At 34.1% G+C, this 13,321-nt stretch overlaps 2 pseudogenes; both read left to right on the top strand.

Annotated features, from left to right (window-relative positions):
• The first annotated feature begins 3,912 nt into the window (after positions 1-3,912).
• Positions 3,913-9,993, top strand: LOC125858759 (tRNA-specific adenosine deaminase TAD3-like; annotated as a pseudogene).
• Positions 9,907-10,358, top strand: LOC125858360 (elongation factor 1-alpha-like; annotated as a pseudogene).
• The last annotated feature ends 2,963 nt before the right edge of the window (positions 10,359-13,321 follow it).

Genomic DNA, 13,321 nt, shown 5'->3' with positions numbered 1-13,321 from the left:
GTAGTCCTCACTGTTCTCATTTCTTGTACCCAATTCATCAAACTTGACGTGCATGCTTTCTTCAACACAAAGAGTTCGTTTGTTAAACACTATGTATGCCTTGTTTGTAGATGAATACACAACAAATACACCTTCATCACTTATGGCATCAAACTTCCCTAGATCATTATTTTCATTATTCAACACAAAACATTTGCACCCAAATGGTCTAAGATGAGCAATTGAAGGTTTTTTGTTATTCGTCTACAATATCATCCACCGAATATTAAAACCGGCGGACAAAGTTGTGAGTAATGGAGTACTTTTCCAGGTAGGTTTCCAATTCATACCCTTTTCAAAAGGTATGATACATTGGTCGAAGCTTCTTTCAAGAAGTTTTCATTTCTCCAAGAACTTCACGTTTAATAGCTCATAAGGTGTTTTCTTGATGATGGATCTGATAAGACACATGTTTGTCACATAGCATGTTGTATTAACTACTTCAGCCCAGAAATTCATTGCAAATCCTGAATCGATCAGCATAGTTCTAGCAATTTCAACCAGAGTTCTATTCTTCCTTTCAACCACTCCATTTTGTTGAGAAGTTCTTGGTGCTGAGAAGTTGTGATTGATTCCATTTTCTGCACAAAGCCCTTCAAGTAGAGAGTTTTCAAACTTCGTTCCATGATCAGATCTGATGCTGGCTATCTTGCCATTTATCTTCAATTGGATGGCTTTGGCAAATGTGATCAGTTGTCTAGTTGTCTCATCTTTCGTTCGCAGAAACATGTTCCAAGTGAACCTGGAAAAATCATCAACAATGACAAGAATATATTTCTTACCTTCTCTACTTTGAATTCTGATAGGTCCACATAAGTCCATGTGGAGCAGCTCTAGAGGTCTCGTTGTACTGACTCCCTTCTTAGCCTTGAATGATGACTTAGTCTGTTTCCCTTTAACACAGGCATTACAGACTTTGTCATTTGAAAACTTTAGTGTTGGCAATCCGCGGACTAAGTCCCATGTAACAAGTTTGTTCAACAATGAAGTACTCACATGACCCAGTCGCCGATGCCACAGATCTATATCATCAGTTTGAGCACTCAAACAGGACAGATCATCTCCCTCAATGGAATCCAGATCTACAACATACATATTTTTAACTCTAGTAGCAGACATGACAACCCTTTTAGTAATGTGATTTGTAACCAAACATTTATCAATCATGAACTTGACTTCATTTCCTTTATCACAGATTTGTGAAATACTCAAAAGATTGTAATTTAGACCCTCCATATAGTGTACATTATTTATTGAATTATCAGCAGATCTCCCTATCCTGCCAATACCAAGGATAGAGCCCTTCTTTCCACCACCAAACGACACACCACCACCTTGGTGTGCTTTCAAAGAGAGGAAGTTTGAAGTGTCTCCAGTCATGTGCCTTGAGCATCCACTATCCATGTACTAGAACTGACTTCTTCCTCTCTTCTGCATAAGAATTACTTGTTAGATTTAGGAACCCACTTCAAACGGAGTTCCCAATAACTATCAAAAGTCTTAATAAGAAACCTTCATGTCCAGAAGGGCAAAGTATTCTTATTGAAACGATAACGGGGACCAAGGTCCCTTGTGTTCCCTTTTATCATTGTTTTCAGATTTGACAAATTTCACATGCTTTTGTTTTGCTCTTCTCAGACTCTCACACTTTTCTTTTAGATGACCATTACGCCCACAATGAGTGCACAACAAATTGTCAGATACGGACACATATTTGCTATGAGGATTATATGGAGGTTCTATTGGTCTGCATCTCAGCCCTTTCTTTCCATTGAAACTCTGATTGGACAGGTTAAAGAGTATCTTAGAGGAATCAATCCACTTTAGAGAGTGGCTTAGCTTCTCATTATCCTACTCAGATCCTTTCTCAGTTGGGAATTAGTTTCAAGAGAAGTAACTTGCTTAGACTCCGAAATTTTAAGCTTTTCTACTAATTCTTCATCAAAGATGCTAAGCTTTTTCTTTCCACTCTCTGAAGTACCAGGATCCTCCGTAGGAGTTATATTGCTAGTTTATAGAGTAGCTACCCTTAAGCTCATTTCAGAAACTTGAGACATGAGAGCTAAATTCTCATCCTCACACAAACGCAATTTTTCATTCAACATTAAGTTTTCAGTGGTTCGTTCATCAACGAAATCAATAAGCAGGGCAACAAGTTTCCTTAATTTTTCACCAGGAAAATTTTCTAAATCATCCTGAAGATCAAAAAGGGTTACCTCATCTAGATCTTCCTCATCATCAGACTTAGCTATCAAGGAGAAAATAGAGTTGAAAACATTTTCATCATCTTCAATGGCCATCATTGATATATCCTCATGGCTTTCTGCATCTTCTTCTGACTCACTTGAATCATCTCCCCATACAACAAAGCCTTTTCTCACCAACTGATCAGCATGAGCCTTCCTCCGAACATTATATGGGACCAGGTCCCTCTTGCAAGATTTGATGTCATGAGTTTCCTGCCTTTGACTGGGGCAGTCCTTAATAAAGTGACCAGGCTTGCCACATTTATGCCACAGATCATTTGCAGTAGCAGTTCTACTAGTAGAGGCTTTCTTTTGTAAACCCCCATTCTTCTTTATGATCTTTTGAAATTTTCTTGTGACGTACGCCATCTCATCGTCCTCCTCAGTCACCTCACTTTGAGATGTTTTCAAAGCAATGGACTTCTCCTTCTTTCCTTCCTTCAAAGTCATCATCTGTTTCTTGTTCATCTCGTAGGTCTGAAAATTCCCAATTAGTTCATCCATGGAAAGATTCGTTAGATTTTTGGCTTCAGTTATGGCATCCACCTTGTTTTCCCAAGATTTAGGAAGCACTTTAAGGATTTTGCGTATTTGTTTGCTGACAGGAATAGGCTCACCCAGTCTTTTCAGCTCGTTGGTGATAGAGGTGAATCTTGAGTTCATTTCAAAAATGGTTGCCCCTTCCTTCATGCTGAAATTTTCGTACCGAGTAGTGAGCATATCAACCTTAGACTCTTTCACTCGTTGGGTTCCTTTATGGGTTGTTTGAAGACAGTCCCAAATTTCCTTGGCAGTCTCACAAGTGGATATTCTGTTGTATTTATCTGCTCCAATTCCACATACCAGAATCTTCTTTGCCTTGTAGTTCTTTTCAATCATTTTCATGTCTGCTTCATTGTAGTCTTTTCTGGTGTTGACAACAGTAGTGGTAAGCTCTCCATCTTTCACCTCCTTTGTAGGAATATATGGTCTATTAAGGATAATATCCCACAACTCAAAGTCCTCATCATTGATGTAATTGTGCATTCGAGTCTTCCACCATCCATAGTATTGGCCATTGAAACGTGGTGGCCTAGTAGAAGATTGTCATTCCTCCATATTGGGTAGAGTAGTCATTCCTTCAGGATCTTTTCTTTTCTTAGTGTTAACTAAACTGAAAAGTCAAGCTCTGATACCACTTGTTGGAATGTATGCGTCCACTTATGTAGATGGGACCAGGTCCTCAATACAGTTACAATAATAAACAGTAAAGAACAAATGCTAAAAGTAAAGATTGACAATCAACTTTACGTGGAAACCTCCTTGCTCAAGGGAGTAAAGCCACGACCTGTCCTGCCAAGACTTTTCAAACTGCTTTCACTAATCTTCTCAAGCAAAAGTAAAAGTCAGTTTACAAACTGAGATTAACCTATTAATCCCAACTCTAAGCAATACCTCATATTACTTAGCTGAGCCAGAGTAGATATAACACTGCCCACTACACTAATCATAACCGATTAGTATAGACTTTAGAGTAAGAAACTAAGTTACCTTTAACCTAGTTCTTATAATGATTCACACAAGTTTGAAACGTTTCTTTCACAAGTGAAATGAATCCTACAATATAAGCACTATTACAAGCAGACAAATGCAGCTTGTAATGAAAGCAAATAGAAGCACTTATATCAAGTCCCTTGCTGTTTTAAAGCTTGAAAGTATCTCTCTTTGAATGAATGATGAATGATGTTGTTTGTTATTTGATATATACCATGAGGAATCATTATCCAACGTACAAATAACCTCGTTGCTTTTGATTGGTGAGTACTCTGCAGCTTCACCAACTTTATGACGCAGACAGCTTTACAGTTGTTCAGCACTTTGACACTGGACGAGTATTCATACTATGCAGAGGACCAGGTCCCTGCACTTGTGAAGAGATCATCAAAACATCTAGGAACATAAGTCTTTATCAGAAAGAGATGCTCAGACGTTTCCCTTTCTAAAACTGAACAACACCTACAATTTGGAGAGATGTTTGGGTTCCAACTATTCATTAAATGAGCAACAGGGACTTTACCTTGCCAAACTCTCCAAGAAAGAAAAGAGATTTTGAAAGGTAAGCTTTTACTCCAAAGTTGTTTCAAATCTTCAGCAACATCTTCTTTCCCTCTTAATAAATCTCAAACACTTTTAACACTGAAGCATCTGGTACTAGTCTTAGTCCACCAGGGCTTGTCGGCCTCCCCATTAAACTTAGCAATAGATAATTTTTTTTTGATATGTTCTACTACAACCTCAGGAACCTTATCTTGCATAATATTATAATCTCATCCCTCCTCTGTTAGAAAATCCTTTATATCTCTTATCTCGTGGGTATGCTGAACCTCAGAATGAAGCTTAAAAAGAGGATCTAGGTTGGTCCAATTATCAAACCAAATACTAGATGTACCACCCTTGGGTTCCCACCACAAGAATTGTTCAACCTTCTCTTTATTTTCAAGCATAAATTTCCAGACCTGAGAGCCACCTTTCCACTGAACAAGAGAGGGAATTTGCTTTTTATAATACTTGTTCCATAAGAAATTAGACCACAAATTTCTTTGAGTCCTAAATATCCACCAAAGTTTAGCAAACATAGTCTGGGACACATCAAATAGAGATCTAAAACCTAGTCCCCCTTCTTGTTTAGGTAAACAGACATTCTTCCAAGCTGATCAATGCTTACTTTTGCCTGAATCCTTATTGCTCCAGAAAAACTTTGCAAAGATCCTGTGAAGATCTTTAATAACACAACTAGGAGGCACAATAGAGTCGAAACTAGAATTATGAATTTATAAATTCTAGATTATTTTCTTAAAATTACTTTTTTTATTGAATTCCATTAAAGCCGTAATTATCTTAGTAGATCTGCCCTTCAATTCAAATCAAGTTACAAAGCATGTGTCTTATATACACAAAAACTCATAATTGATGAATTCTGAATGGTTTATAACACTAGCAAAGTGTTGTTTTTTACAAAATACTCCAATCGATTGGAATAGTACTCATATTGTGTTATTTGAGGTTCAAAGCCAGAACTTTTTCATTTAAATGGATACCCATTACCATTGCGCCAAAGGCATAGCTTATCAAGGGTGTCCAACTTTAAATATATATCCTTTAAATGTAGAATTTGACATATATATACAACATATTTTTTCAACGGACACCCAGGGATGGCTGTAGCTACGCCACTGGTGATTAATATCGATTTTTTGCCAAAGTAGGTGACCCGGTAGACATTTGGACATTCAATATGAAATCATTATATTAAATCAACATTTAGATATGTAATATGGGATCATGCTTTCAAATATCAATTTCTTCAAAACTCATGATTTGGAATTTCGCATCGCGATTTCAATTATTTTTTTAAAATGTAAAAATTGTACTTATAGATTTATATTTTGGAAAAGGGAAAAAAACTCCTCTTGTTATATTTTGCGAAAAAAGATTTATGTTTGGTGTGAAGCGATTGTCTATGTGGCATGATTATATTAAAGAATTAACTAGTTACTACTATTATTGACTAGTGAGTCGTTATAAAATTATGTGTATTTGAAAATTTGCAATCACAAACATATCTATTTAAAAAAAATGGAATACATGAATATCAATGCGGCACTTAAGATTAAGGTTGGGCATATTCCGATTCTAACCAAAAGAAATAATCAAAGTGAACTATTTTTAATTTTTCTTTCGATATTTTGATTTTAAATTTTAAAATTTTAGTTGTTTGATTTGATTTTTTATTTTTAAATAATTTACTTCGGTTAACCGAAAAATCAAAATATTGTAAAACCATTTAATTTTACATCGAAAAATTACATAACAATAATTTTAAGACTTTATATTACCATACATAAAGATACTATTTATTATTTACATTTTACCAAACATAATTTTATATTACAAAATGTAAAAGATTGGGACAATCCCACATCTTTAGGCTAAAATCAGTAATTTGTTTTGTTTAGGCATAACTATTGATAGTTACAAATTACTAATACAATTCTCAATTTCTCATCACTTCTCTAACACTCGCTTTCAGCGTGATGTTCTCTCTCCCATAAGTCACGATTTTATATATTTTTCATTATTGTTAACCTAACGTTAAAGACGAAGAAGATTAGAGACGCTATCCAACATCACTATTATAGTATTATTAAACAATTTTCAGATTAAGAAATCATCATTAATGTCAGTTTTGAATTTTGAATTTTGAATTGAAATTTAATAGTTTCGGTCAAATGTGTGGATTGGGCTGTATGTTTTTCAATCCAATCTCAATTCTTTTATCAAATAATGTATAAAAGAAATTGAGATGTGTATATAAATTTGTTTATAGATATTATATGGAGTATATTAATGTTGTAAGTTTGTTTAGTACTGACTTGTGTATTTAATGTGTATGGATTTTCTTGTTTCATTATATCTTTTCTGGAATGAATTTATAGTATGAAACTGATATATAGCATGGTATATAAATTGATTTACTGATATATTTTTTGTAGACTAGATTATTTATATATATATATATATATATATATAATGGATATATGGTTATACACAATGGCTTATATAATCTTTTTTATATGAGGCAATATACAAACATATATTAGTGTATGGAATGGAATATATATATATATAATAAGACATACAATTTGATTTACTAAAAGAAAATTAACCAAAATTTTATACAAACATATTTCAGTGTATGAGTTATGTATAAAATATGATAAATATAATTAATTGAGTGAATTCCATGAAGATTTTTTTATTAAAAGAAGAAAAAAGAAATAGGGTATGTAAAATGTGATATCCGAATGGATCTTTAAATGAGAGAATACGAGAGGACAAAAATATAAGAGAAATTTATCAAATGAATATTGAGTTGTGGTTGAAAGTTTTTATTTTTATTTTTATTTTTATACCATGCCTTTTATTTTTTGTTGAAATAAGAGAATAGAGAAAACAAAAAATATAGGGAAAATTTAAATGGAAAACTGTTATCTCCTTATTTTAAGAAAATAATTTTACCATATTTTTTTAACCCCTTGAAAATAAAACTATCATTATCAGATTATATATCCACGGCCCATAAAAATCTGTCCCAAATTAAAATGTAAATAGGGGAATATATGGAACCCATTTACCCAAATCAGAAATCCCTAAACTCACCCACTATAATTTGTTGATTTATGGGGTTTTGATGTTTGTGTTGTTGAGGTTCTAAGTGTGATTTGGCTTTTGTGGCAGAAGAAAGGTGCACCAACTTAAGATGCCTTGATTAAGGAATAAGGAAATTGTTTTGTTAGTGTGGAAGCAGAAATACAAGGTATGAGTAAAATATGTTTTGTGAGTGATGATTAATAATACATGTGAATTGATAAGAGCTTATGCCTTTTGGTGTTTTGATGATCTCCTCACAAGTGCAGGGACCTGGTCCTCTGCAGAGTATGCTCGTCCAGTGTCAAAGTGCAGTACAGCTGTAAAAGCTGTCTGCGTCAGAAGCTGCAGAGTACTTCACCAATCAGAAGCAAGGAGGTTGCTTGGACGTTTGGTAATAACTTTTGTGGTATATACTAAACAAAACACAACAATATTCAATATTTTCATTCATTCAAAAGAGAGAAATATTTTTCAAGCTTCAAGAACAGCAAGAGACTTGATCAATTACTTCAAGAGCTTCAAGAACAACAAGGGATCTGATCGATTACTTCAAGAGCTTCTTGTACCAGCTGTCACTTTGTTTGCTTGTAATAGTGCTTACATTGTAGGATTCGTTTTGTGAAAGAAACGTTTCAAACTTGTTTGAATCATTGTAAGAACTAGGTTAAGGGTAACTTAGGTTCTTACTCTAAAAGTCTATATTAATCGGTTAGGATTAGTATAGTGGGCGGTGTTGTATCCGCTTAGCAAAGTCTAAGTTGTCTAAGGGTGATAGCTTAGTGGGTAGTGTTGTATCTACTCTGGCTCATCTAAGTAATAGGAGGTATTGCTTAGAGTTGGGATTAGTAGACTAATCTCGGTTTGTAAACTTGCTTTTACTTTTGCTTGAAGAAGATTAGTGAAAGAAGTTTTGAAAAGTCCTGGCAGGCCAGGTCGTGGTTTTACTCCCTTGAGCAAGGAGGTTTCCAGGTAAAGTTGTTGTGCAATCTTTACTTTCAGCACCTTGTTTATTTTCTGTTATTGTAACTGTGCTGAGGACCTGGTCCCATCTAGACCAGTGGACGCATACATTCCAACATGAATTCACATCAAACTGAGAGTGTAGTCTGTGAAATCATCCTCACCTCCAACCCACAGTTAACGTGCCCAATACTCTAGTCACAAAGCTGAATCAGATGAAAATTTGCAGCATGTGAAGCGTGTGGGGGGAAACCTCAATTATCTCTGCTTTTATGTATGACTGTTGGAAATGAAGATGATTGCATGCCATATGAGATTATACAACTTGTCAAATCATATATACCAGTTCACTACAAGAGTTTGCAACATCAAAAGAAGAATGGGATGAACAGTGCAAGCTCTGGCCTACTTCCTATCATCCGCCAAATCAGTGGCATAACTGGATTTAGTGAAGAAGAGGAGTCGCAATCAGTTTTCGTACCATTACTTTGGCAACATCTTCTATTATTGTAGATCCTTCAACTAAGCAGGTCATTGCAAGTGCTTCTGATCAGGTAATATCCTCAGCCACTCTTGCAAATGAGGTCAGCAAGGAAGGTTGCTGCTCTAACTATCGAGAAAACCCCTCTAATTTGGAAAACCAGCAAACATCACTTTTGGACGGTTCAATTGGTGAATTTAAACATATAACTAAGAATGTTGCTTGTCTACATCCTTGGCAATGGGCACTGCGAAGTTCTGGTTGCTGGCATCCTTTGCGTCATGCAGCTATTGTAGCCATCGAATATTCTGCTGCCAGGGATCTACAACTTTTTCCTGATTACAAAGCTCGATCTCCTTTGAAAAAACAGAAGATCAAGGAGTCTGACAGCCATAGTTATCAATCGCTCAGACCTTCTCTATGTACTGGATATGACATTTATCTGGCCTGTGCAATGGCGCTTGTCCATCAAAGAGTTGGACGGATATTTTTTTCTTCCCCAAATTCCAGTGCTGGTGCACTAGGAAGTGTTCACAGATTGCAAGGAGAGCGGAGCTTAAATCACCATTATGCTGTTTTCAGGGTTGTGCTGCCTGAGGAGGTGGTCAGGAATAAAGTTGTATATGGAAAGACTTCTGGAAGTGGTTGAAGCAAACACTAATCAGCTTTTGGGGAGGTTAGGTCTTAGATATGTCACTTTAACTAAGTCAGATAAATGTTAATGTGCATAATTATATATCCATGACATGTACACTGGGTCTCCCTACTTATGTATATGCAAGTAAGAGTGATACTGTGTTGGTCCAATGATCTGTTCTCTTGTGGTAAAAAACAAAAAGGTTCTTTGACTATAATTTTCTCAAGCTTTTTTGAAAAAATATTTGATTCATTAGCTATATTTACTTGTAGTACTTTTTGTGTAGTTTTCAAATATGTAAATTTTATTTTGAAAGTTTTGAAGAATCTATACATGAGTTCAAGTCTGTAGAGATGCACCACGAAGCTCTCCAGGAGGCACTCCCTGGTGACAATGTTGAGTTCAGCGTTAAGAATGTTGCTGTTAAGGATCTTAAGCGTGGTTTTGTTGCCTTAAACTCCAAGGGGGCAGCCAGCTTCACCGCCCAGGTCATCATCATGAATTATCCTGGCCAGATTGGAAATGGATTATTCACCAGTGCTCGACTGCCACATTGCTGTAAAGTTTGCTGAGATCTTGACCAACATTGACAGGTGTTGAGGTAAGGAACTGGAGAAGGAGGCGAAGTTGTTGAAGAATGGTGATTCTGGCTGGTATGGTTAATATGATTCCCACCAAGCCTATGGTTGTTGAGACCTTTGCTGAGTACCCAACATTGGGTCGTTTTGCCGTGAGAGACATGAGTCGAACTGTTGCTGTCGTTGTTGTCAAGAATGTTGACAAGAAGGATCCAACTGGTGCCTAGAAAAAGGGGAAGTGAACAGTGCAGTGTAATGCTGGTGTTTCCAATGCTATCTGTCGTCATCAAGTGTGCTATCTAGACTCTGTTTTATTTACTTCTGCTATAGTTTGGTCTTTTATTTGCCTTTTAGGTTCTTGTTCTCTGCCTTGTATGTCATGTAACCATTCTCAGAACTGGTCTTTGATTTGGACTCTCTTTTCTTTCTGTTGAGGTGCCTTGGTTTGCCATGGTGGCTCAGGATTTTTGCTATTGGTGTTGTTTGAGTTACTTTATTTGAGATTTTTATATTTTTCTAATAATAAAGAAATAATATATATGATTTCATAATCAAAATCATAGTTATGTGATTATCATATTCCAAATACATTTCATATTTAACAAATGTATGTATAATGTATTTGTTGTGTATACTCAATCAGATAACTGACTTTGTATATTTTTCTATTAATTTGTGTATTTAATTATATATTTTGTATCATGATGATATTTAGATGATGGCTAAACTAAGCACAGACGACAAGATTTATTTCATGATCCACATGAATTTCATGAATATAAATTTATATGTATATATATAATCAATAATGTATTTATTATGTATACTCAATCAGATTACGTACTGACTTTGTATATTTTTCTATTAACTATTTTGTATTGTGATGATAATTTTAGCAATTGAAGTTGTATATAAATTGTATAAGGTTCATTCTCATTCTCATAATTTAAGAAACACTATGTACAAGATTTGCATTGTTTATGTATATGATTTGATATTTTGGCCAAAAACTCAATTTTGGTTCTTCATTCTGCCATTGCTTAAATTTTGGGCCTTGGGGTGCTTGATCTGCCTCCCCGGATTAATAGAATGAAGGAAATACAAAAAACTTGAAGTAAGATTTAAGAACTTTTGAGTATCACTTTTAAAATGCATTCCGAACCTAGTGGAATTATCGAAGAACTAATTTGTGATTGTCTTAACCAAATGTTGATTGTAGTCAACCCAAATTCCTTAAATCAACTAGTAATCAAACCAATAGCTCAAATCTCCCATGGACCCCTCGAGGCCTGTGCAAATCATTCGACTTAGTCATAGATCACTATCAAGATTTAATAGAACCGTCAAAACTCAAATTCAAGCTCGTTACTCCAAAATGTTGACTTTTGTCAAACTTTCATGATTTTCAAAAATTAAAAATTTTCTTCTCCGTATACCTGATCACCTCAAAAATTGTGTTGCTGATCTCTACATGTCATAAATAGCATAATAATGCTACGAAAAAAGATCTTTTATGCAAAAGGAATTCCAAAACACAAAGGGACCATGGGAATCGTTACATGTATTCCATTTTCGAATCATATATTATAGGTAATGGAGAATATATAGAACGGAGAAGGAATTAAAATGTTCTTCAACTATTTGAATTGGTACAAAAAAAATTGTCATCCACCTTTCGACCCCCAAATACTCTTGACGTCAACATTTTAACTCAAAATTGCAAGGTTATTAAATTCCTAAGATTTTATGGATGGTGAATCATTGTGAAATTTATGAATCATCCTTCCTGTTTGGTACATTGTGCATGGCCCAACATAGCACACGCTTTCTCTTGGTCCTATTTTATCTTCAAACCCAAATAAATGAAATTCACAATAATCTTATGGATCAATACTTATGGAGGATATAACTTATTATGGTGGTGTACATCCGATTTTTCGATTTTAAATTTTTGCTAAAATGTTATCCAATCATAATCAAGATAAATTTGATTTAATTCAATTCTTCTCTTTGTTATTTGGCTTTTTGGGTTTGGTCTTTCGATTATTCAATTGTATCATATAAAAAATACAAGTCTATTATAATTGAATAGTTATTTTGAATGACAGAGAGAAATACCTATTTATAAAGAATGAGAAATGGTTAAATCAAATCTCTTAATATAATTTTTTTAAAAAAATATTGATTCACATTATTGAAATAATGGATATCATTGACAAGATATCAATATATATTTGATTAAACAGTCAACCTTTAAAAGTATAATGAAACATGACAACAAAAATAAACTTACACGCATAATATTATAAAACAAAATTAGATATTATTTAACGCCAATTGATTGTTTATCGACTATGTACCAAGAATGAAGTGTAGTATATATAAACACAATATATACTCTATTAAATATTATGATTTTTTGGTTTTTGTTGTTCAAAACCTAAAACCAAACCAAGAAACTAAATTTTTTAAATGTTAAATCTAAAATCAAACCGAATAAGAGAAAATGCAATTCGGTTTGATTTTTGGCTTAATCTAAATAATGCACACTCCTCCTAATTACAAGTAATTAATTAACCGGGGTGCCAATTTATTATCCATTTATAATATTAATCAATTATCTCTTGTTAGGTGAAAGCAAACTAAAGTTCACTCGTTTATTTATTGATGTTTATAGTATTCATTTATTTCTCCGTTTTTACACATTTTTTTGATTTTTCATTATGTAACCAGAGGGATTCAAAATTCACATTGGGCTTAGGGATAATCATGCTCCAACCAATGACTTCCACCATATCAAAGTGGCACTCTACCGTTGAGTTATATCATTTTTCTTCTTCATCGAGTCCTCTTATTAAAAATGAAGTAGTACTTACCACTCTACCACAACCCTAATCGGCAGTTCTTACATACTTCTAAATTGTAATACAAGAGATGAGAAAATCTTCGAGTGAATATGAGTTCTGCTTAAATAAATGTAGAATAAGATATTATAATAAAACTCAAAAACAAATTTCAAACGAATTTAAGTTATTATTGGTCAAAAACGGACTTTGATAAAAAGTGAAAACTGTAAATTGTTTATTCTCTTTTAAAATTGTTGTTTTCTAGTTTGAGAATTGAGGAACTTATATTGGATATTTTTATTTTATAACTTCAAATAGCATTTACAGCTTAAGTCTAATGCTAG

The sequence above is a fragment of the Solanum stenotomum genome, chromosome 3 (assembly GCF_019186545.1).
Source record: "Solanum stenotomum isolate F172 chromosome 3, ASM1918654v1, whole genome shotgun sequence".
Classification (NCBI taxonomy): Eukaryota; Viridiplantae; Streptophyta; class Magnoliopsida; order Solanales; family Solanaceae; genus Solanum; species Solanum stenotomum.
This window is presented reverse-complemented; position numbering and strand designations above follow the sequence as displayed.